This window comes from Podarcis vaucheri, assembly GCF_965113315.1.
Source record: "Podarcis vaucheri genome assembly, chromosome: 8".
Classification (NCBI taxonomy): Eukaryota; Metazoa; Chordata; class Lepidosauria; order Squamata; family Lacertidae; genus Podarcis; species Podarcis vaucheri.
In genome coordinates this window covers 42285479-42310567 of record NC_138766.1, presented here as the reverse complement: position 1 = coordinate 42310567, position 25089 = coordinate 42285479, and the positions used below count along the sequence as shown (strand labels likewise).

At 40.0% G+C, this 25089-nt stretch overlaps 1 long non-coding RNA gene across 1 annotated transcript; it reads right to left on the bottom strand.

Moving 5' to 3' along the window:
- Nucleotides 1–272: 272 nt before the first annotated feature.
- Nucleotides 273–24812, bottom strand: LOC309539300. Its single transcript, XR_014222811.1, has 3 exons — nt 24681–24812; nt 21151–21225; nt 273–592 (listed from the first exon to the last, which is right to left on the bottom strand). It is a non-coding gene; the product is annotated as an uncharacterized lncRNA (long non-coding RNA).
- Between the last annotated feature and the right edge of the window lie 277 nt (nt 24813–25089).

The following is a 25089-nucleotide window of genomic DNA, read 5'->3' as shown; positions in this document are numbered from 1 at the left end:
TGAGTGAATGCTACAAATGTGAACACTATAACATGAAAAGACCATATTTTTCAGTCTATAAGATGCCCCCTATTTTGGGGGACTCTGATTTAAGAAAATGGAGGCAGATGGCCCCGTGTATAAGATGCCCCCTAATTTTAGACATAATTTTTAAGGGGGAAAACCTAGTCTTAAACACAGAAAAATATGGTAAATGGTGTACTCCGAAGCTGATGAAAAATCTCAGGGCAGGTGAGGAGGAGTAAGTGAGCAAAAAAAGCACACAGGCTAACTTCCAGAGTTACCAACACTTTAGTTATACAGACAAGCAACTTTTATTCCTCAGATGTTTGTTATAGACCTTGACCTGTAGTGAGCCACAGATGATTTATTTTGTATTAGTGGTAGTTCTTCCTTGCTCTCAACAAGCCTGACTGATATGTTGGATTAGCCGTTGTGCACTCATGTTTTCTGCCTCATTTTCCAGGGTAAGGGTTTGTTTGTTGGTAATCCTCTTTGTAGCTCTCTTTCTTCCATAGCCCTTATTCAGCAAAAAGCATTGAACAAGTTATATTGTTTCTTGCTCCTGGGTCTGGTAGATATTTGCAAATCTCTGTGGAGAGGAATTTAAGGCCCAGGGTTAAAAGTGAAGAAGTGTATCCAGGCAAACTTAGTTGTGCTTACTTCCAGTTGAAATCAACGGGACTTAAATCATTACTAGCATGTCCCATTGATTTCAGTGGGCAGGAGAAACAAATGGTAAGACACAGATTCCATATATTACAATACCAATCACAGTAAGAAAAAGCAAGATGACCTTAAAGAGCTCAGGAAAAGGTTTATTAGGCCCAACACATTTCATAATAAATCCTACGTCATTGATGTAGAGATAAATAATATAAAACTATGACATACTTATATGAACCAGTACTTAATGGTAAGATTTTACATGGTCTCAAAATATCAACAGCAACCAGGAACAGGACAAACAACTAACCAATTGTTTAGAAAGTTCTGACTGGATTAAACTGGATTCAGCCCAATTTCTTTCTTTCTCATCAGCAGATGAAGCACACCACAGTGAGATCTGATTGAGATAGACATGGTTTAACTTCATGATATTTTGCATGTAGCTTGTACACAGTTTTCTTTGGGATCTGAACATATGGAAGAGCAGTCAGTGCTTTCCTTGCTCATTGCAAGCACACTCTGTGCCCTATTTGCCATACACACCATCTGTTGTTAGGGCATATGGATTGGGCCGTTGTCATGTGCTGAGCAGATAGTTGTACCTCCAGAGATTAAGCAAGTAAAGGAGGAGAAAAGCAGCAATGACTGGATGCAGTCAGGGGTGAATGATGCGCTACTTCTAATACTGCTAATTTATTTAGTATTCAGACTTCACTGAAGAACCTTTTGTCACATCATCCATCACAGAATGGCACTGGAGAGATGGAGTTTAGAAAAATTAAAAACCTGTTTGTTACTGTAAACCAAAGAGCATGAACAACATCCATCAAACACAGACAGAGGTGGAAGATAAACAAGAGTTGGTTGGAACCAATTGATGTGCACTGATTTTTTCGTAAGACCAATTTATTAAAATGCTTCTGCTAGAGATTAACTATCTGTAGTGCAATATTTATCTTCTCTCCCCTTCCATCTGCATGGCTGCACATAGCAATTTCAAACACTTAAAAAAATTAATTGGGGAAAAACATGTTTCTTCTTATTTTTTTATAGTTTTACAGCTTATGCTAACGCCTGTATTTAGAAGACACACCACAGCTACATTTTTCAGTATGTTATAGCACATGGCAGGCATAAAAGGTATGCCTCCTACAGTAATACTAAAAGCTGCTTGGCTTAATTCCCCCTAGTGTGTGCACAAGTATATGAGCTCATCCAGTGAATGGAACAGGCAGCCTTGGGGAGGTTCTATCTATCTCAGCTTCCGTTTTATTTTATTTAAACATTTTATATACTGCTTAACACAGTAGTCTCAAAGAGGTGTAAAGTAAGATTTAAGCAAGCACAATAATGATAAAATCGGTTAAAGCCATAAATAAAAGAAGTCTTTGCTCAGCACCAGAAGTTCAACAGGAATTGGGGGAGGGGGCATGTCTGGTCTCAGCTGGAAGTTTGACAAAATTGGGCCCAGAATTGAGCACACTGCTCCTGATAGAGGTGAGCTGTGCATCCAAGCCACCACTAGGCGTGACTCCTCCAGATGGTCCTTAAGGTATCCTGGACCCAATTTGTTAAGGCCCTTGTAAATTAATAGAATAACCTTGAATTAGTTTCTCTGTGAATTAACACTTTTCCATGTCTAAACTGGGTATGATAGTAATTGTACAATCTCACAGGGATTCTTGTTTTGATCACACACCAGAACCTTAACGAGCATCTATAATTTTAAATGGAATTTATGGGGATGCACAGCTATAAATAGGGATGCGGGTGGCACTGTGGGTTAAACCACAGAGCCTAGGACTTGCCGATCAGAAGGTCACTAGTTCAAATCCCTGCGACGGGGTGAGCTCCCATTGCTCAGTCCCTGCTCCTGCCAACCTAGCAGTTTGAAAGCACGTCAAAGTGCAAGTAGATAAATAGGTACCGCTCCGGTGGGAGGGTAAATGGCATTTCTGTGTGCTGCTCTGGTTCGCCAGAAGTGGTTTACTCATGCTGGCCACATGACCCGGAAGCCGAACGCCGGCTCCCTTGGCCAATAAAGTGAGATGAGCGCTGCAACCCCAGAGTCGGTCATGACTGGACCTAATGGTCAGGGGTCCCTTTACCTTTACAGCTATAAATGATCACCAAAACAGCCATAATCAAATATCCTGGAAGTAAGTCAAAGCAGTACTAAACAAAAATCCTTTAGTGGTTTCATAGTTGGGCTAGAAGAATGGCTTGTGCAAGATAAGGCACAAGAAGTCAGCATGGGTCTCATTACTGGTTGTACAACAGATTGTTGTAAGCGCCAATACTTCCTGTTGTGAAACCTGTTGCATGATAAACTTCCACTAGTGCAGCTGTTGGATTTCATATGGCACAGCCATTATTCTTGCTCTTATGCTAGCACAACAGCCCTTGCACTGGCGGTCAGAGAACATTGAATCTGGAGTCATGGATAGTACCATGCTGGTGTGCAATGGGTGTTGCACAACCTAGGAAGGTATGATCCTACCTTGGGAAAAATTGCCACTCTTTTCAAAATGATTTTAATTTCCTTTGGAGGTTCTCAAATGTTTTAACTGTTTAAGAACCTTAAAATTTGCTTTTGATTCTACACTAGATAAAGATTTTGCTGCTGCTTGAAGGATTCTAAAAATTTGGATGCTTAGATGACACTAAGGCACTTTATGCACTTTTGAAAAAATAAAAGGAATAATAATAATAATAATAATAATAATAATAATAATAATAATATGCAGTAATTATGACAAATGGTGATTTGTTCTTTCCTGTTTGGCATCTCTCGTATCCTGGAGAACAACTTTTAGATTTACTGAAAATGACTCTAAGCTTCACTTCAGTTTGAACACCTCTAAACTTCAACCATTCCCATGTATCATCCAGACTCTGTAATCATAACACTGGGAAGTAGATGCAATTTTCTTTTAAGGCAAACTTAATTATATTTATGCCTTTTCAAAATGACTGCTGCCAAATTTATATCTGAACTCATCATATCACTGGATTAGACATTTCGTATCATTCCCTGCTGCTGACTTCTGAGTATTATTTACTTGATTATAAAGCCTGGTTTGATGGGACACAATCACATTTCTGTTCTCAATTATCAGCCCAAACTGTGTTAGTCAGAGATCCCTTTGAATAAAGAAAATGACCTAATGGGTTAGTTCTCTGCCATGGAATTCAAATGTCTCTATTCAAATGTCAAACCAAACTCACTTTCGCTCCCCCTAACCTTTTTAAGTTAGCTAAAAGTATGGAAGCAACAAGCAATTTGATTTGCAACTTAGGGGCAGTTCAAGCATCATTGAAACTGGCATTCCTGTATATGCAGTGGAGCACAGGCTACATGTCTGCTGCCTATTACATATCAATTATAATGTGATTCATATATCTGCCCAAGTACACATAACCTCTGCAATCCATCTTCCTTGAAGAAGGAGGAATGGGTGCTTTAGAAATTATGAACCATATATAACATCACCCAAATCCATGCTGTGTGTGCACCAGTAATCACTACTATCCCAAACATGCTTTTTTTTTAATTCACAAGCTATATATATATATAACTGTCACTATAAATAGCATTTATAAGTAGCACCAGGATGACTGTGAAACTCTTGTAGCATTTTGAATGTGAGTGCATTATACTGTACAGAGCCAAATGAAAGCCGAACTGTTTAATTATCGCTTTCTGCATTCATATTCCTTGGACATGATTCTGTTGTTTCCAGTCTTCCTTTTCTTTTCTCTCTGTTAAATATGAAATGGAAGTAATTAATTTTAGACTCCCTAGAGCCTATTGCAACAACCTTGGGAATTGGATAACAGTCTGCACGAGGCAAACCATGTTGTCAAGATAATTTTTACTGCAGCTTGATGTTTCTTGTGCTGTTCTAATAAAGACCACTCCATTTCACGCACATAAAACTATATTGACAATCAATCCTCCACACTCAGGCTATTCCAACCATTTGCGCTCTTCCTTTAATGCCCTAGGACACCTCTGTGTTAACTTATAGTGTGGTAACGTCAGCTGCTTGCATGCATAAGAACTTAGACGGCTGCAAATTTTATTGCAGCTGTTTATCAATTGAGGGAAGGGCAAGTAAGCATTCTTCCCCCATCCCTTTAAATTGCACAGCAGAAAACACTTGGTAAATTTTCAGCCTCTGTTCTCATTGAATCCCATGTTGCACCAGATCTATTTACTCAGATTACTACCCATTGGTAGAACCAGGTTATCACCACAAAGAGTCAGACAACTCACCCATCTACCTTTGTATTGCCTGCACTGACTGGCAGTGGCTCTCCAGAGTTTCAGACTTGGGACTTTCTCGACCCTAACTGGAATGAACCTGCATCTCACATTAATTTCTCATTCTAATCCCAGGTGCTCAGCTTGTGGAGTCCTTGAGTTTCTATTCTTCTCTAGCTGAGCTTCTAGTTAAGCACTTTCACATCAGCTGGCTAACAGCTCTAAGATGGCTAATTAACCTAATTGGCTTATCTTAATGATTTAGGACTATCGACAAAGGATCCAAACAATGACCAAAACATGGAAATACATCTCAGCTTCCATTTTATCATGATGGTGATTAGAAGAAAATGAAGCTGATTTTACAGAAGTGACCTGCTTGCTAAACAGAGCTCTTTAATATCAGCTGCAAAAGGTCTGAAAACTTCCAGTTTGGAATAATGAAGCTTGCCGTTAAACATCGTTATCCAGTGGTCTTGCTGCCAGCCCAACAGAGAGCATGTGAGAAACAGAAGGGTTCTGCAGTCTGTTTTATACTGTTTCTGCATATTGTCTTGCACATTCAGGGATGAGGTTGTATGCATTTTTCAGCATATATCCTACCCAGCTCTGGAAGCTCAGAGCAAATGGTTCAGAGCAACAGGTGATCTCAACAACTACTTAAAAAAGAACAGATGGCCTAGGTGAGGCAGGTATCACTGATATCTGACCCTCAAGAGGCTGGATGTGGGGAAACCCTTCATGCCTCAAGGGGCATAAAATGGCTTTGACCATAACTAGCTCTCTGTGGAAGGGCTCTTGATCCAGCAGATGTTCCCACATGAGTTGAAGTGACATTTCCTCTGATCTGCCCCACTATAGGCCCCTGCACTGCTTCTCATGATGCTCTGGAGGGTTCACCAACCTTCTAGAACAGTTCAGGGAACAACAAGGCTGCAGAGAAGAAGTATCTTGTGAATGTCCCTTTGTTCATCAGACCCAAGCAGATATTTTCCTCCTGTTGCATCATTTGGACAGCATTGGGATATTTTTTCACCCAGGCATTTGTTACTTGAAAGGTAGCAGGTTTCAGCAGAAAGTGTTACAGGTTCAAAATGGTTTATTTAATTGCTTAACTTTTTTGTAATTGTTTAGTTATTTCCTTGTAGAACTACTAAAATATAAACTGTTATGTTGTTTGTTTAATATTTCGTATTTGGGGCAACATTTAATTACCGGTATATATATATATACCGGTATATATATATATATATATATATATATATATATATATATATATGCATAAGTTGTCAAATTACAGCTCCCATGATCCCTGGCCCATTGGTTAAGGTTGCTGGAGCTGATGGTGTGGCAACATCATGAGGGCTAAATATTTCTCATACCTGCTCTAAGGAATGCTGCTGTTCCTGGAAGCATCTAACTGACCACTGTTGAAAACAGAATGCTGAACTAGGTCAGTCCCTGGATTGGAGCAGCTGTCTTCTTATCTTTAATAAAGGTTTTTTATTCAAATGTTCATAGAGTTTCCATTGCTTGCTAAATATAAAAAATTAGACCATGTCACAGTAACTTTCTGGTGCATTTTATCCTTTAGATGTCCTTTGAGAAATCTTGATGTACAACCTAGTCACTTTCAAGTGCTTTTATTCATTGAGCAAAATGGGACAAGGGCCTTCATCAACTGAAATACTGACAGGGACTAGCCTGAGAATGTGATTTTAAATGCCTGTTATTATTTTTCAGAGAGACCAGGGTGTGGGGCGGGGGGGGGGAGTCTGCATAACATCAGCACTTCAGTAAAGTGTAAAGCAGAGTGCATTATGTAATAGCCAAGGTTGTATCTGATTTTATTTTATTTTGCAGAGCTGCTAATTGGAAGATGAAACGAGCAGAGCAAAATGCACAGGCGGTGTTTTCCGCCATGTACCATATGATTAAAAGATCACCTTTTTTGCTTCATACCCGCCATCTGACTCAGTTTTTTTCTGATGGATTCAGCATCTTCCTGAACTGTATCCAACAGAGAGAGAAAGAGAGGGAGAGAGATAAAGTAAAATAAAAAAGTAGAGCTTGTTAAATTTTGGGGGCAAAAAGCAAGCAAGCAAGCCGACAAACAAAAACCCTCTATCACGAATTGTTTGTGTCACCCACAGCTCACCAAAGAGATTTTCCAGAGAACTACACTACGTAGTTTTGACCGCTGAAGTGAAAATCTTTGCGGAGCTTACATTTTCAGGAATAGTTTGTCGCTTTCCAATTGCTTTAGGATTTTCAAAGTTCACTGTTCATTTTGGCTCCTGGTTGCTTTTAAAATTTATGTTACCAGATGAAGGAGCTAATCTCTTTTGATTCAGATCCATTCACTCTGGGAGTTCAATTTAAAAAGTTAGTATGTCCTCAGAAAGAAATAGGGGGGGAAAGCCCCAGCAACATGAAATTGGATTACTTTCTTTGGGGAAAAAATGTGACTGGCAGCCCCATCTGTAACTAGTTATGCTGATTTAGCTCTATTGATTCCAGAAGGAGAAGGGACCAAACAACTTAAATCTATGCATTTAATTGTGTTATTTCTTCCTGACCATTAGAGAGGATAAAAGAGAAGAACAAGATAAGGAAAACAAAAAGTGGCATTAAGCTATGAAATTGACACCCAAATCTTATGGATCGCCTCAGACTGCAGTTGTGGCAGAAACCTAATCACATATTATGGCAAAACCTCCCTCTTGCTATTCTGCCTGGCCCATTTCCACCTGTCTGACTCCATTTAGCAAGGCTGCTCCATTTACTAAGGGTGACTAGAGATCCCATATGTTATGGGAAGAATCATGGTCATGTATGGTATTTTCTGGCCCCTTGCAGGAGACAGAGGAATTGATGGTGGGTGATGCCTTAGAGCTTAGATCTAAAGAGTGACATGAGACAAACTGCTCAGCCATTGTTTGGCATGCTGTCGACATGTTTTCTGCTACTTTTCATTATTGATTGTTAATACTGCACTTTTCAACTGCCTCATTGTAATGAAGTGAATTGGTTTGAAACCTTCTGAGACACCTTACTGATTTAGCATAGTTGGGGAAAGATTTATTAGCTAAAAGTGGTTACAGTGGTGCCTCAGGTTCAGAACTTAATTCATTCTGGAGGTCCGTTCTTAACCCGAAACTGTTCCTAACCTGAGGTACCACTTTAGCTAATGGGGCCTCCCACTGCTGCCACGCAATTTCTGTTCTTATCCTGAAGCAAAGTTCTTAACCCAAGGTACTATTTCTGGGTTAGCGGAGTCTGTAACCTGAAGTGTCTGTAACCTGAAGCGTCTGTAACCCAAGGTACCACTGGATTAATTTTGTGATAATTGGGACATACCCAACTAAGTCATGCACAGAGCAGTACCAGACATAAGCCTGTTGATTTCAGTGGGTCTGTTCCCTGTTGGATACATATTGTTTGTGTTCTTTTCCTTTGGATATAAATACTGTTTGTTCCCACAAGTTCACAGAGGAGGGTGGTCCATTATGCAGCATGACTCTGAATACACGCTGCTGTGAATCAGAGGTTCGTAGGATGGTGTTGCACTCATGCCATGTTTGCGGGCATCTGGTTGGCCACTGTAAGAAAAGGATGCTGAACTAGACAGATCTCTGGCCTGATTCCATAGGTTATTCGTATGTTCATTAGGGGGATTGCCACCAGCATCAAAATGCCAACTCCCACCTGCTTACCTTCTTACTTATCTCCAGTCCATGAGATGGAGCTACCCATAAACTCCTTTCCCTGCTTAGAAACAGTGCTGTTCTTGAATAATGTTGTAGAGAGGATGAGGAGCACCAAACTAGACTTAGTTCGCTCTGCTTCTTATTGGGTCTGGTTTCACCTACTCCCTGATTTCTGCCCCGCCAGTGCCAATGGGCACTAACCACCAATAGGCATGTACAAACCAAAATATCTTCAGTTCATTACAGCAACAGACAAAGCCAAAATATAGCTGGTACAGGATGCAAGAAAAAACTGGGAGGGTCACACCACCATGCATAATTGTCATTCTGTAGATAGAAGATGTTGCAAAGTTTTTTAGTAAAACACAGCTCTTTACAGTTCAGCCACAGATTGCAGCCAAGTAGACTAATCCTATGAATGTTTATTCAGAAGTCTTAAACTTTAAAGGAAACTTTCCCCCAATTTGCATAGATATGCAAACTTAATCAAATATAAATTCTAATTTTGAAATTCAGATGGTTTTTATTCAAGAAATTTAAGACTTATTCTGAGATCTTTTTATGACTCTTGGGTTTTACTTTCAGCTTATTTCCATTCACAGTCATTTTTATTTATATTATCCATTTTTTTGTGTGTTTTTTCCTGTTAACTTTTGCATTTTGATACTTTTCTTCAGCTACCTATGCCTTAATGGTAAATGACAAGTCTGGGGCAGTCCATCATCTGGTGACCTGTTTATAATCTATCTTCCTCATTTCTTGATTTTAAAATGGCATTTTTTTAAACAAATAAAAAACAGCCCCTTTTCTCACTGCAATGACTAATGGTGCTATGCTTAATATGATGCAATGTTTAATATTCAGGGCTAGTTTTACTGCAGTGCTTTTGGTACAGTAAACCTTTATGCTTTTATGTTTCTCTTTTTTCCTTCAGATTTATTTTATATCAAACATTTTTGTACCCAGCTTTGTTCTTTCTGGATTTCAAGAAGTGTAAAATCAATAGCCATAGCAAGAATACAATGATAAAACAAGAAATAAGATTCCTAAATTAACTTCCAACACTTTAAAGGACCCAGGATGCCTAACAGTAATTAAAAAAATTATACAAATGTCATAACAACATACAAATATCATAAAAATACATTTAAATGACAACAAATTTATAACCACTTTTAAAGATACAGTAGCAAAAACAATGAATTCATCCTGTTGATCTTGACCAGCATCACCAAGTGCTGGCAAGATGAATGTGTTTTTAAGCAACATCAAAATTTCAGCAGTAGAGAGGGCAATCCTATCTCAGCGATGGAGGAGTTCCATAAACAGAGGCTCTGCCCCCATGCCACCACCCTATGAGTCTCAACCAGGGCTGATCCATCCATGTGTCAAGGTGAGGTGACCACCTTGGGGACAGCAGATTCTGCCTCCAACAAATACATCACCCACTGCTGCTGCTGCTATGGTGAAAGCAGTGGCTGTGGTGCGCTCCTTGGAAGTCGGATCTGCCATCTCCTTGGCTGTCTCCCCTTGCCTCCTCTACAACATCCTACCCCTAGGGAGGAAATGGCAGAAGTTGCCTTCTCCTGGGTCCTGCGCCTGCCCAGCATGATTCAGAGTGTGACCTCCCCTGTGTTAAAATTAAAAGCAACAATATTTTAATTCCCACTTCAGTTGTCGGGTAAGGTTGATTTGACACCCACCCCCTGTTCCCTAAACAGTCGTACACTGGAAGTCAAATGGAATCTGTTCCAGAAGTCTGTTTGACTTGCAAAACTTTCGGAAACCAAAGTGTGGCTTCTGAATCGGAAGCCTCTAGAAGCCCCATTGGACGTTCGGCTTCCAAAAGGATGTTCGAAAACCAGAACATTCACTTCCAGGTTTCGATCTTTCAGGAGCAGATTTGTTCAGGAGTCAAGGCATTTGAGATCCAAGGTATGACTGTACAGTTAAAGTAGCTTCAGGTTGAGCGTTTTCAGGTTGCATTCTGCGGCGACCCGGAAGTAACGGAATGGGTTACTTCCGGGTTTCACCGCTCGCGCATGCGCAGATGCTCAAATGACATCACGCGCATGCGCAGAAGCGGCTAATCACAACCCGCACACGTGTGGGTTGCGTTCTGCTCAGGATGCTCCGGATCCCGTTTGCATCCAGAGGTACCACTGTATAGATCTTCATTCATTCCTCCTTCCCTGGTGGACGCATTTTGTGGTTTACCTCGGGTGCCAAAAGGTCTTGGGCCAGCCCTGCCCTCACCTCTTGGTTTCTGTTGCCCTGTAAACAATGGCAACAGAAACACCACACTGAGCACGTGTCACTCCCCTCTGGAACTAAAGGGCAATTCCCCAGGTTTGCACATGCTCATTGACTAAGAACATTGTTCAGTAACTTGGTTCTGACCTAATGAGAAAAAAGCACAAATTATAGGTAATATTTTAAACTGGGAAATAATAAAATTAAATGAAAAAGAAATACTGCAGGGCAAGTTGACTTATCAAGCAAAAACAGCTAAGAACAACAGAGCACTGGAAATTAATTCAGTACATGTAGGTTGGCTCCATATCATTCTGACAGGTCTCGCACCTACCAGTCCTTGAAACAAATAATAAAAATTCTTCCTCACCTCTCCCCATCTTCTCCCATATCTATATATACTTAAAAGTCGTTTTCCCAAGAGAACAATTTACTGTTTCCTTGAATTGGGCATCACAGTTGTAGACAGAAGGAATGCAATGACCCCAATAAAGCAAGTTGCCTTGCCCCCAAAAAACTGTCAAAGCTTTCTTCCTTATTGTTTTCTAGGTTAAGGAGTTAGCAAAGTGGGAAACTTACTTATTATACAGAATCTGTCTAACTCCTCGCAAACTTTAAACAGACACACTAAGCAATGATGACAACTTTGGCCAAGATTTCTGTTTGTGCTTGTAAAGAAATGTACTGCTTTAGGAAGAATGTTCCTTCTGTGTTTGTGCGCGTTCTCTCTCTCTCTCCTGCTTTCTCCTTTTAAATGTACATTAAAATACACAGGACTCTTGCAAATGTGATTCTTCTAAATGGTAGTGTGGGAGAAATCAAGGTACCATAGCATAATCTAAACTTTCCAGGATAGTTTCCTGTGGGTTTAAGTGGTGTGCAGATAAGAATGTGAAAGTTCACAGAAAATAGCAGAGCCATATATAATGATATATTGATTTTGAAAAAGTTCAGCATGGATGCATGTTTCCCAGCTACAAGTGGGACCTATAACAAAATGTTACTGAATGGAGTGTTGAAAGCTAGTTGTGCCAGCCACTCAGCCATACCCTTTTCAAGAATTCTCCATTCCACCACCACTCCTCAAAAAACAGTCAACATTCCATGAGCACTGAGCATGTTCAGGCATCATTGTGCAGTTTGGATGTTTCCTCTTTATTTTTATTTTGTTCTGCTAACTTCAAGGTTCACAAAAGCCTGCTGATTCCTTTCCATGTGTGTGTGGTGACATTTTGGCTATATAAGTATCTTCATTCAGATAATGAGTCTGGTTGTGGTATATAGGATAATAAATCTATAGCATTTTTAACTCTCTCTTTTTTAAATAAGAATAAGATTCTGATCTCCTTAAGAGTTAATTTGCATAACCAGCTTTCCCATTAGAGGATATATTCAGTGTTGAAAAGAACTTTTACAGTTGAACTTTTTAAGAGCTTTTGTTTAGTTTGGTTTGGTTTGGTTTGTTCTGAGTAGTGCCAGCAGCTTTGCTGAATACCTTTCCCAGAGAGTTGTGCTAATTTCAACACAGTGTTCCTGAGGTACAAGGCTGCCTTTACATTTTGTAATTGTGCTTTTGCATTTTCTATTTGCATTTCACCTTGTGATTTGATTGTTTAAAGTTGTTTTGGTTCCATCTTTTATGGCAAAGAGCAGGAGATAAATGATGAAACTGAACTTACTACCAATGTTTATCAGTAATTCAGGCCCATTAAAAATAAGATGATGAGGGGGTGCATTAAAAATAAGAGGATGAGGGGGGCATTTTTATCCCTCAAGCTAAACTCCAGTGTATCTCATGATAGTAAAATGTCTCAATACCAAACCAAGAGTATAATATCAGAAGATATCTGCTTCCCTGGGTCACTTTTGTTATGAGGAAGAAGGAATAAAAACAATATCCGGTGGCATTTTATCTCACTTTATATGTCAACATTGGCTGGAACAAAAAAAGAAAAAGAAAGGGTAAAATCTGTATACAGTGGTACCTCTAGTTGTGGACACGATCCATTCCGGGGTGCCGTTTGCATCCCGAAAAGTCCGCAACTAGAGCGGCGCTTCTGTGCATGTGCGAAGTGCACAGAACGCTTCTGCGCACACACACGTGGCGAAACCTGGAAGTATACACGTGTTTGCAAGCCAAAAAGACACAACATGAAACTAACGCAACACGGGGTATGACTGTAGTATAAAATACCTAAAATGTTCATTCAATAGCATAGTAATTGCATCACTAACTTAAGTCTAATTGAGTTCACTGAGACCTTAGTATAACTAGAATCTGGTTTAGAAACACACACACACACACACACACACACACACACACCCCTTGTAAAAATATGCAGGAGTGCACCATTCTTGGTTGTGATCTTTCTGTAAGAAAACTATCCCCTTAATTTAAGAAATGGCATTATTGCCTAAAACTGCTGATTTTTTCACTGAACTAAATTACTTAATTCTAGATTTTGAAAGATCCTTGTTGAAGGGAGCACTGGAGCTGTGTCCATGATTCATGTTCTTAGCATTATTATTCCATTCTTTATCCTGCCTAATAGTCTACCAAAATATCTGATATCTGAAACTGCCAGCTTTTCAAGGACTGTTTGGGCTTGGATGGTATGTAAAACAGTTTGGGTGCGTGCTTTTTCTGAGTCAGGTATGCTATTTTTGCTCATATTACTCATTTGAATTTCTAAAGGATCAGCAGCCTGCTTGTCATTGTATAATCCAGGAACGTTAATTAAATAGATCAGCACATAAAAGCAACAATTTTCACCTCAAAAACCAGCATTACACTGAGTAGGTCATGTTTCTTATCTTTAGAGATTGCCAAGAACACTTAAGATGACTATAATTGGGGAGGGGAAGGATGTAAGAATCTTTAAAGTTCATCTCAGTGTTCAGCTTTCCATGGTTTATCCGTTCCCTCATTGTGTTATGCATTCTTTTTCAGTATCTCGTCTTTTAATCACGTTTCCTCCAGTTGGAGAAAAAAGAAGATAAAAGCATCCTGAAAGAAGAACGTAAGCAAAGGGTTGATTTTTGCCCTCAGCCATATTTAATATTTGTTTGCTCGCTAGTGATCAGAGGTTTATTTTCAGTTGGCCACAGATTTCTCTTCACAGTCTGGACAGAAAGAAGGTAGAGTAGCAACATGGACTGACTCTGTAAACCACTGCCATGGAATTCAGGGAGACTTCTCCCCCAATGCATTTTCCTGAGTTTTTCAGCCAGTGACTGATCACTGCATGCATATCACTTAATATCTTGACCCTGTTCCACACTGAATTGAACTTTCAGCCTTTACGACATAGGAAAATGGTCAAGTACATAGCTATTTTCATGGAGGAGGGTCAAATTATTAACTGATATGCATGAAATTTCATATATAGCCATATAATCCCTAGTGCCTTTGGAGCAAGCATTTTTTTAAAAAGAGATTTTATGAACCGCCCTAGTAGGGCAGTAATTGTTCCTTGATAATTTGTCACCTCCCTCCATGATGGCACCTGGGGTGACCTGCCCCCTCCCCCCCTTTCCTACACCCCTGGCCTGGAGTTGCCTGTGAGGCTCTGATTGATTGCCTGTGTGTAGGTGCTAATTTAAATCATTTGTAATACAGTCAGAGGCCTATTAAAGGGTGCTGATTTTGATGCATTCCAAGTTTGCTAGCACAGTGTCAGTTTTTGTATCTGACTCACCTTAAAACAAATTGCCTGATTTTGACAAACATTTGAAAAATAACCGTTCATAATAACAGTGCCAAATATTAGTGATCAAAACCACAAGAGGACTGATTGACTGACATTTAGAATTCTGCTACTGCTAGCTAGCATATGGAGGAAGAAAATCTAGCTCAAACCAAAGTGTTTATGAATAAAACTGTCATTTGGACATATGTTGCTTCTATTTAAAACTGCTCTTTCCATGTTTATATACAGTCTGAAAAGAGAGAGAGAGAGAGGATCAGGAAGAAGTCAGGCATTTTTGAGTGTTTTAAAAACAAGTTAAATTTCACTTCATCTACAGAACACTTCAGATTCTTCTGTTTCTGCATTATGCTATTTGTATGTTTCAGCAAAGGATAGAAGCAGGAGTCTCTCTTTCTCTTTTTTTGTTCACTGAAAATGCCATTAGTCATAAATATCAAGATAAGCTTCTGAATTGAGCTTTGTACCATTTAACATGTCAAATCTGAAGATAGGATTGGAGTACACAGACAATTAGGGGTGCCAATTATCTTCCATATATTCAAAGTCATAAAAGTAAAGTAATATGATTTTTCTTTATGTAATACATCAAAGAGAATTATACAGCAAAGACATGAAGCAGTGGTTAACTCTTCCTCCTTTGGAAATTAGTGGCAAGAAACTTCAGGTTTTTCCACAATATCGACTTTATTCAATCAGTTTAAGAAAAAAACAAACTATAGTGCAATATAGATCCCTATACCCCAAAGATACCCAGCCCCCCAAGGAGGACATGCAATTAAAATCTTAGTTCTTTATTGGCAATGACATCAGCTCCTAAGGTGCAAGAATCACATGCACTGCTCCTGCAAAATAGCTAGGCATCTCCTTCTGCAGTATTTTCTGACTCAACAGTTGGAGCAACAGCATGACCATGCCTCCATCAGCACAATTAAACCCCCTCTTCTGACGCAGTGTGTTCAGGCCACCAGCAACTTCCTCTGTGTGTCAGCTCCAGCTACTCCTGCTGCTTTAAGCCCCTTCTAATCACTGGAAACTGTGAGGGACTGTCTCTTCCACCTCTGTACCTTCCTGCAGCTCTTCTGCACCTAGTTGTCTTCTCCTGTCTCTGACTGCCCAGCCTCTTTCTCTTTTCCCACCTCAGAACCCCATAAATCACTGGCCCCTTCCCACTGCTGCCTGCCCCTGACACACTAGCATGACAAATACACCAGTGGAGATTCTGCCAGTGGAGCTATTACGCAGCAAGGATGTACAGAGGACCGGCTGAAATGGGGTGGAAATGTGGGCAGCATAGGGAAGGAATGGACTTATGCTTCATCCTATACAATTTTCATCATCACTATCCAATCTCTCCAAAAGAAGCATGCAAGCCATAGGCATGACCGAAAAGCATGTGTGCTTTTTCCATCGGGGGAATTAATTCTTAATTTTAGAATTTCTCATTGCTGAATTCAAAAGCATAATGGAAAAGAGAACCAACTGAAAATTTAAAGCTGCAAGCAGAAATTGATCTTTTCATATATATATATATATATATATATATATATGCAGGTTTTGGTGTCTTCGGGTGTCTTCCCGTGTAAGAGTCGGGGTGTCTGTGCGACGTTTCGACGAGGTCTCACTCGTCATCTTCAGGCTGGTGCTTTCGGCTTCTTGTTACTGGAACAGAGCAGAATCTGGTGTTTGAGTTCCTATAAATACTGTTGAGGGGTGTGGTGTATGGCCTCCAACGTTCTGGGCAGAGAGGAAGTTCCTAGATTAGTGTGCCTCTTCTTCTTTTGTTCCTTAATTACTTGAGGGATATCTTGAGTGATTTCATGAGTGATATTCTGAATACCACTGGGTGGGTCATTAAGTGTAGATTAGTTGCTAAAGCTTTTGTGTCTTGACCTCTTGAGCTTGTGAAGAGTTTTTCTGAGAAGATGGCTGTGCTGCATTTAGTTGTGCTCTGGCTTGGCTTCGTGTATAGGGGCGAGCTGTGGTTTTGTGCCTTGTGCCAGCCAGATCTGTGTAGGGATTGCAGGGGGGTGCAGCATCCGGAGGTGCCACTATAGTTTGGCTACTGGATGGAGTCTGTAATATGTCTGTGGAGAGGGTCTGGGTTTGGGTCTGGTGTGGTTGATTGGTGACGGCGTTCTGTGTGCCTCTGGTTCTGGTGTCGGTTTTTGTGGGGAGGGCTAATTTCCAGATGTCTGGCAGGCGGGACGTGTGAGACCTCGTCGAAACGTCGCACAGACACCCCGACTCTTACACGGGAAGACACCCGAAGACACCAAAACCTGCATTCCTGTACCCGTGAAAATCTACGAAAGCATATATATATATATATATATATATATATATATATATATATATATATATGCGCATATGTATATGTATAAGATTATACAGGTGGCCAACCTGAATAAATCAAGCTCTAAGAAGATTGAGCCTTCCTTCTCTTATAAATGTCTCATTTTCCCCACTTCAGTGTGGTGCAATCCATTTACACCAAATAGTATACCATAGAAGATATCAATAGACTGTGGAATCAAATGGCTTTATAATCTGGTGAATTTAAGAAGGTTCCCCAGCAGGATTCATATCACTATCATTTTGAAGTCCAGATCCAAACCTCATTGGTTATGATTGTTGAACTATGATTGCACTGATGTTGTATCATATAAATATTTGTCACCCTATTTTTGATGTAAACATGTACTGACTAACATGCTCTGCTTTCCAAAGTGCCCACTGGAGAAAAGTAATAATGCTATCACCAGTCATATTCTAGGGGGAAATGCACATGGTACAAAATTTAGAATATTATTATATATCTAGTTAAAAGCACTCAGTCTAAAGCCCAGAAGAATTCTGTCATTGTCACCTTTCATAGATTCCAGTTTTCTTCACAGCTCAGATTAAAGTGACACTTTCTGATGAAAGCTGAGTTATTAAGAATACTCTCATGGAAGTCTATTCCACTGAATTCAGTTAAATGGGTTTAGAAATGAGGCAAAGTATGTGAGGTTACAACCTTTTACTGGGCAACCTTCATTGCTCAAATTAGAAGCATACCTGTGCACATTTGATTATGAATAAAGTCCACTAAATGTACTTTGTGAGACTGGAGTCAGCATTGTCACCCAGGGGGATGAAGCAACTTTAGGCAGCCCTATGGAATGGTGGTGGTCAATTTAGTGGGTGAGATCTGGGCAGCTTAGGATACATTGGATCTCCAGTTCAGCTTGCTGATTCCCAGCTCATTAAACTCCAAACCGTGGTACAGCTGAAGATACACTTATGTAACTTACTGAGTCAGGGCTTAACCAGTTGAGCTGAGACAGGCTGACTTCAGGTTGGTGCAAAAAAACAACCCAAAGTGGACGTGATGGGGGTGAAACAAAAGAAGACTTAGGCTGGATCCTAAGTTCAGTTATGTGTACTGGAAACTTAGCACACTATTTTAAAGGCTTGTTTGCCCTCTGTTAGGCTTAGACAGAGTAACAGCAGCTGCCCTGCTGCTGGATGGCATTTGGATCTGGTGTAACATTAACTGAACACCTTTGTGCTTTATGCCAGCTTCTTCAGCATATGATTGCTCCCTAAGGCAGAAATTGATATCTGTGTGGCGCAGGAAGGCTTGTAAAGTGTTCTCCTGTATATGTAGTGCCATTTGAGATCAGCTTCAGGTAGGAAAATGTCATGGGCAGAAAAGCCAAATTCTCATGTGATGTCACCAAGCCTGCGGTGGCATTTCATGAGATGTTGGCGAAGCCTTGTGACACTTAAAGTTGCCTTATGTACCTTTAGCAGTAATGCAGAGGAGGGCATTTCAGCAGTGGTAAATCTATTTCATCACCACTTTACCACATGCTGAACTCTTCACAGATCCATTCAGGCCTCATCCTCAGTTTGATTCCAAGAATTGGCCTTGACATTTATTATAATCTGCATTTATTTTCTCTCTGTGTTTAAGCAAACATCATCCTCAAATGAAGTGACTTGCACTGCCTCTTATGCAAAAGGCTGATTATTAAAATGATCTGCTGCTGGTTTTGGATTTTCAAATAAATTTGGTTCCATGGTAATTCTACTGCGCAAATGGCAAGGGCTGTGTCACACTTTGCTGTTCTGCAAGATTGCATTGGCCAGTTGACAAGTGAGAAAACAATAGACAACTCAATACTTTCAGTGTGCAACAACATAAAATGGATGGAGTGTGTGTGTGTGTGTGTGTGTGTGTGTGAGAGAGAGAGAGAGAGAGAGAGAGAGAAGAAAGAAAGAAAGAAAGAAAGAAAGAAAGAAAGAAAGAAAGAAAGAAAGAAAGAAAGAGAATAGATGGAGGTTTATCTTCACTGTTTTATAGGATGTCAGCTTTTAAAAACACTCATGAGGATGGTCTGTTTGTCCTCTATATTCATAGTTTATCTTCTTAGGAACAAAATTATAGCCTCATAAAGTTATGCAATGGAACTGTAACTGTTTAATTAGAATTCAGCATAAAGTATTGTAGACACTTCTCTAAAATTGATTGTTTTGGTTAATTGCTAGTAATAAAATAATATTAAGCACATTCGTTGATTAAACTTTTATATGCAAAAATACTGTAAGAATATGAGCAAATAATATATATGGTGCAATTATTACATGCCCATAAGGACTTATTTAATTTTATAAGGCTTGTTAAATGCTGAGTATTCTTTTTTCCAACTCTATAATAAGATGCTCCTAGCTGCAGTGAAATAAGTGGTTTCTGCAGGAACGTGTATTGGATAATCTCAGTGCTTGTAGCATTATTTGATTTATAAATAGGTCAATGTTTCAAAAAGATAGCTTTCAGGCAATAAAACAAGCAGTGAGATTATTTCAAACAAGTGAGAATAAAACCACTAGTTAAAGATGATAAATTCTCATTGACCCTACACCGCATGAATGAAGACAGAAATAACTTGGTGGGTTTAACCATCTTATCTTTATATCCTTACATATCTGCAACTAAACTAGTTAAGGCTAAATAATTATCCTACTTGCTCCCAAGATTAGAGTTACAAACCCTCATTTTCAGCAACTCTCCTTGGGGTGAGAGATGCTGAAAGGGATGGTACCTACTATATGAAATTAGCTGAGGCTGATGAGAACTCCTCTAGGAATGACTAGGGCAAAAAAAGACTGATATTATGTTGTTGTCGTGTCTGACTCTTCGTGACCCCATGGACCAGAGCACGCCAGGCACTCCTGTCTTCCACTGCCTCCCGCAGTTTAGTCAAACTCATGCTGGTAGCTTCGAGAACACTGTCCAACCATCTTGTCCTCTGTTGTCTCCTTCTCATTGTGCCCTCCATCTTTCCCAACATCAGGGTCTTTTCCAGGGAGTCTTCTCTTCTCATGAGGTGGCCAAAGTATTGGAGTCTCAGCTTCAGGATCTGTCCTTCCAATGAGCACTCAGGGCTGATTTCCTTCAGAATGGATAGGTTTGATTTTCTTGCAGTCCATGGAACTCTCAAGAGTCTCCTCCAGCACCATAATTCAAAAGCATCAATTCTTTGGTGATCAGCCTTCTTTATGGTCCAGCTCTCACTTCCATACATCACTACTGGGAAAACCATAGCTTTTACTATACGGACCTTTGTTGGCAAGGTGATGTCTCTGCTTTTTAAGATGCTGTCTAGGTTTGTCATTGCTTTTCTCCCAAGAAGCAGGCGTCTTTTAATTTTGTGGCTGCTGTCACCATCTGCGGTGATCATGGAGCCCAAGAAAGTAAAATGTCTCACTGCCTCCATTTCTTCCCCTGCTATTTGCCAGAAGGTGATGGGACCTAGTCAAGGTTAATTGTAAAAGAAGAGGGAGTGTCATTAGCTTTAAGCCTGTTTGATGCTATTTCAGGACTCCAAGATTCTATAGGGTGACAAGGTTGCTTAGGATAAGCTTTCCTACAGCACCAGTTCATAGGTTTTTATTATTATAATTATTCATTTTTAGTAAAGTCCCATCTGCTTTTATTTACTCCCAACTCCACTGCACCTGCCAGTTGAGATCTGTACATGGTTTGATGCAAATGTAGCAATCAATGAGTCCTTAATACCCAGAAAAGCAGAATAGGCAAAAAAAGAGTCTTTCAGTTAAGTGGTCAGGCTGCTGCTACAGGAAATTTGATGAGGCCTCATTGCCTTAAATTAGGGTGGACATGTCTAACCTTCTTTGGCCAGGCTGCAATGTGGCAGCATCACCAGTCCAGTGTGTCCCATGTCTCCAGCCCCTTTAAGGGTTGGAGGCAAAATGCTGCACACAGTGGAGAACATTAACAGATCCACTAAGCAAAAGAGTTGTATAATTCTTGCCTCTCCTAACTACAAATTATATTATTTTCAGGTAAAAATGTAAAATAAACAATGAGTTGTTGAAGGGCATTCAGACATGGTTCAAATTTAGCCCTAGTTAGTCTAACAGCTTAATTATACTGGATTTCTGCAATTTGATTTAAAATACTTCTAGAAAATGTTGTAAGCCCTCTCCCCACTTTTAAAAAATACTCACCCCCCCAAAAAAAAACCCCACTTACCACAATGCTGTAGAACTCTTTCCATTCATTTTAATAAACACACAGTAGTTAGGACTCTTAAAAGGCTACACAAACCTAAGGGGAAAAATAAGAGAAGACAAACAAATTGAATAATGAATCTTTAATGTTTATTCTTATCTCAGATTATTTTTATTCAAATATCTTTCTGTTTTCTAAGAAACAACTAAATTGGATAAAATGCCCTACCACTCAGCGAGGGGAAGAGGAAAGTATAGGAAAGCTGATTCACACTAATAACAATGACATCCAAATAGGGTTAGGGAGGTGACAAAAACAGCTGAACTGAGACAAGTAGACTAAAGTACTGGTTTCAATTGTTTGGAAACAAGACAATAGCCCACTGGTCTTCTAAACACCATTCTTTCCCAGACAGAACTCAAAAAGGAAGAATGGACGTATGCTAAACAAGGTTACTGCAAAATCCCTCCCCCAATTCACAGCCATTGAAGTGTTCTGGGAAAATAATTCAGTTTGATTAAAACCTAGACCTGTCCATCAAAATGAAAACTGCCCCTACACCTCCATGTCCATGATGCTCAGATCAGAACGTTTTCTGAGTCAACTTGGCTTTGCTTTTTTAAAAAAGAAAAATGCAGCAATCCCTTCATTTTAAATGACACCCAAGTCCAAAGAGTTCCTCAGGACTTTAGAGAACCCCTGAGGTCTGACTCAGGCATGTGAAAATCTCACCTGAATCATCCCTATTGCAATTTTGGCTGCGCACAGAGATTAGATGCACCTCAAGCATTTAATATGGATATAAATTTCATGCAACTGAATGTTGCAGGAGATTATGGAAAAATGTTTGGGCTTGGTTGGTGGAATGTGTTTTATCTTCCCAAAAACAAAATAGGGTAAGGAAGTGGTACTGTTGTCACTATTATTTCCACATTAGGACACAGGTGGCTCCGTGGTCTAAACCACCAAGCCTCTTGGGCTTGCTGATTGTAAGGTTGGCAGTTCAAATCCTTGTGACAAGGTGAGATCCTGTTGTTTTGTCCCAGCTCATGCCAACCTGGCACTCATCATGGTGTTCCGTGCACCAGAAGCAGTTTAGTCTTGCTGGCCACATGACCCAGAAAAACTGTCTGTGGACAAACGCCGGTTCCCTTGGCCTGAGATGAGCACTGCACCCCATAGTCGAATTTGACTGTACCTAACCATCCAGGGGTTCTTTACTTTTACCCCTTACCTATTATTTCCATTGTAAATTAATTGAACCAGTACACACACTGTTTGGTGTGCTCACTGTTCCAAAAAGAAGTGGATTTACAGTTAGGAGAGCTTGAAAAGGATCTTGAAGTTTATGCCATGCAAGTTCATATCTATAGATATAGGTAAATAACCAGCCATTAGCCAATTTACCATGTACCATTAGTGGCAGCAGTTGCTCAAGATTCAAGGAGGAGATTTTTTACCAGCCTGACTAGCTAAGATGCTTTGAACTAGCGATACAGCTTAGGACCATATGTTTGCGAAGCATGTATTAATGAGCTATGGGCCTTGCCACACAACATGCAAGACAAAGACATTCAGCTGGGCCTTGTGAGCTAGTTGAAATCCTCTAAATTCTACACAAGGGCTTATTCTTTCTCTCTCCCCCCCCCCTGAAAACAGAGCATATTTTGTGCTAAAGCGTTTGCATGGTGATAAACAAGGAACCCAATTATGCTGTTTTTACAGAGTCATCTTAAAACAACCCAACATCTTGTACAGGCAGTAAAGTCCACAAATGACTTCAGAAGAAAGTGTTCATAAATAAAAGGAGAGGTGTTCTGAATAAAAATGATAAAACTGACATTTTCTCACCCAGCTTGCTAACAGCATATTCACCTTTTGTAAGCAGGAGAATATGGAGTCAGGTGTTCGTGAGAATAAAAGTACCCGTAACTTGTTGAGGATTTTAACTGCCAGATAATCTACAGTTTGCTAAGAGTGCAACTGGAAAGAGGTTCAAATCTCAGATAGATGATAAATGTGCTTGAAGATATTCATTGTATTAGGCACTCACCAGATCGTTATGTGAGAAAAGAACTGTCCCAATTTTATCATAAAAAAATGCAATCTCAAGAGGTCAGGTCATTTGCCCTTCATAATAAATGAAAATATGGCCAAGAAATTGAAGCTGTAATTTTATTCCCAATTTTTTACTTCTAGCAGTTTCTGGACAATGGTTTAGCGTTTGATCAACTGGTGAAGAGTGCTTTGCACACTATGACTGTGAAGGAGAAATATCAATATAATGATTCTCCAAAGCCCCTTGCAATGGAGAATGCAGTAACATGTAAATGTGAGGCTCCCAGTAGAGAAGATGCTCTCATTGTTTCACACAGGAAAGCCTTGGAGAGAAAAATACATTTCCCCCGAAATGTCATCTAACAGATGAGGCTAGATGCAGGTTCATATGAAGGGACCTTTAGAAACATTTTTAGAATAATGTTTTTCACTCATGCCATACCATTCTTATGCCAACCCTTTCTACAAATATAGGAAAAAGCCAAGAAAGTTGATCAGGGAAGAGGACTTGATATCCGTTGTGAATAGCTTCTGTGTCTGATAAACATGGAAAGCTATTACATGGATTCTATGCATATTTGCTAGGTAGAAGATTCTGGTGAATAATATAACACAGGAGTCACTCATATGGTGCTAAGTAGTGTCCATGAAAGGTCACAGTAATATCCCCTCAAAAATCCACAGAGAGACTGTTTGCTCTTTCTGCTCAGTTCCTGTATGAACTGGCTCAGCCTCTCCTACCTTAAATATACTCATATTTCCTATACAGTGGTACCTTGGGTTAAGTACTTAATTTGTTCCGGAGGTCCGTTCTTAACCTGAAACTGTTCTTAACCTGAAGCACCACTTTAGCTAATGGGGCCTCCTGCTGCTGCTGCGCCACCAGAGCATGATTTCTGTTCTCATCCTGAAGCAAAGTTCTTAACCCGAGGTAATATTTCTGGGTTAGCAGAGTCTGTAACCTGAAGCGGATGTAACCTGAGGTACCACTGTATTTCCCTTCTACAACTGGTTGAGCTAGGGATATGAGCTGTGGCATTAATCAAGCCAGATACCTTAGGAAATCAAATGTGGCTTCATGACAGCCTCAGTTTGTGACCCTTATGTAAATAGAATTCACCCAAAGTGAGAGTTTAATGGACAGCATTAGCTTAGGTTCATTAGTATGATGAACATTGGATGCAACTCCAGGATTGTTGATGATGCAATGGCCCCTTGCGCCTTTCTGGGTGGGCAGTCCGACTCCATCCCTGGCAGCCATTAATCACAAGCTTGGCCAGCCAATGAGATTCTGGCCAGCTGCACTACAGGGTGGAATTGTCACCAAAACATCAAAATTGAACGGGCCAATGAGGAGCCTGCTTCAAAATCTGTCTGAGGACTGAGAAGCTGCTTTGGAACATTGCAGCATATGAGCTTTAGGACAATCAGGAAAAGGGGAATTGTAGTCTGTTCCTTTCTCAAGTGATCCTGTCCTTATCAAAAAGTCCCACCAAGGCTTGGAATGTGCCATTTTCTTTTAGACAAGTCAGAATATGCCTTTGATATCTTCAAAAACATGCTGTTCAACCATGAAAGAAGTTTAGAGTCAGTGTGGTGTAGTGCTTAGTTATCATGTCCGACTAAGCTTTCAAAGTCACACATACAATCATGGAACTCACTGGCTGGCCTTAGTTAAGTTACCAACTGTCACCCTAAATGACCTCAAAGGGTTGTTGCAAGAATAAAATAGGAGTGGGTACCCTATCTTGTACCCCTTTTCAAAAAGGGGGATATCAAGGTAATAGATAGATATGTCAACATAGATTTTGAAGCGACAAGGCAAATCTGTTAAATCAGTCATATTAATTTATTGCACAGAGGCATCACTTAAAAAATTAACTGCCATTTGGAATAAAATGA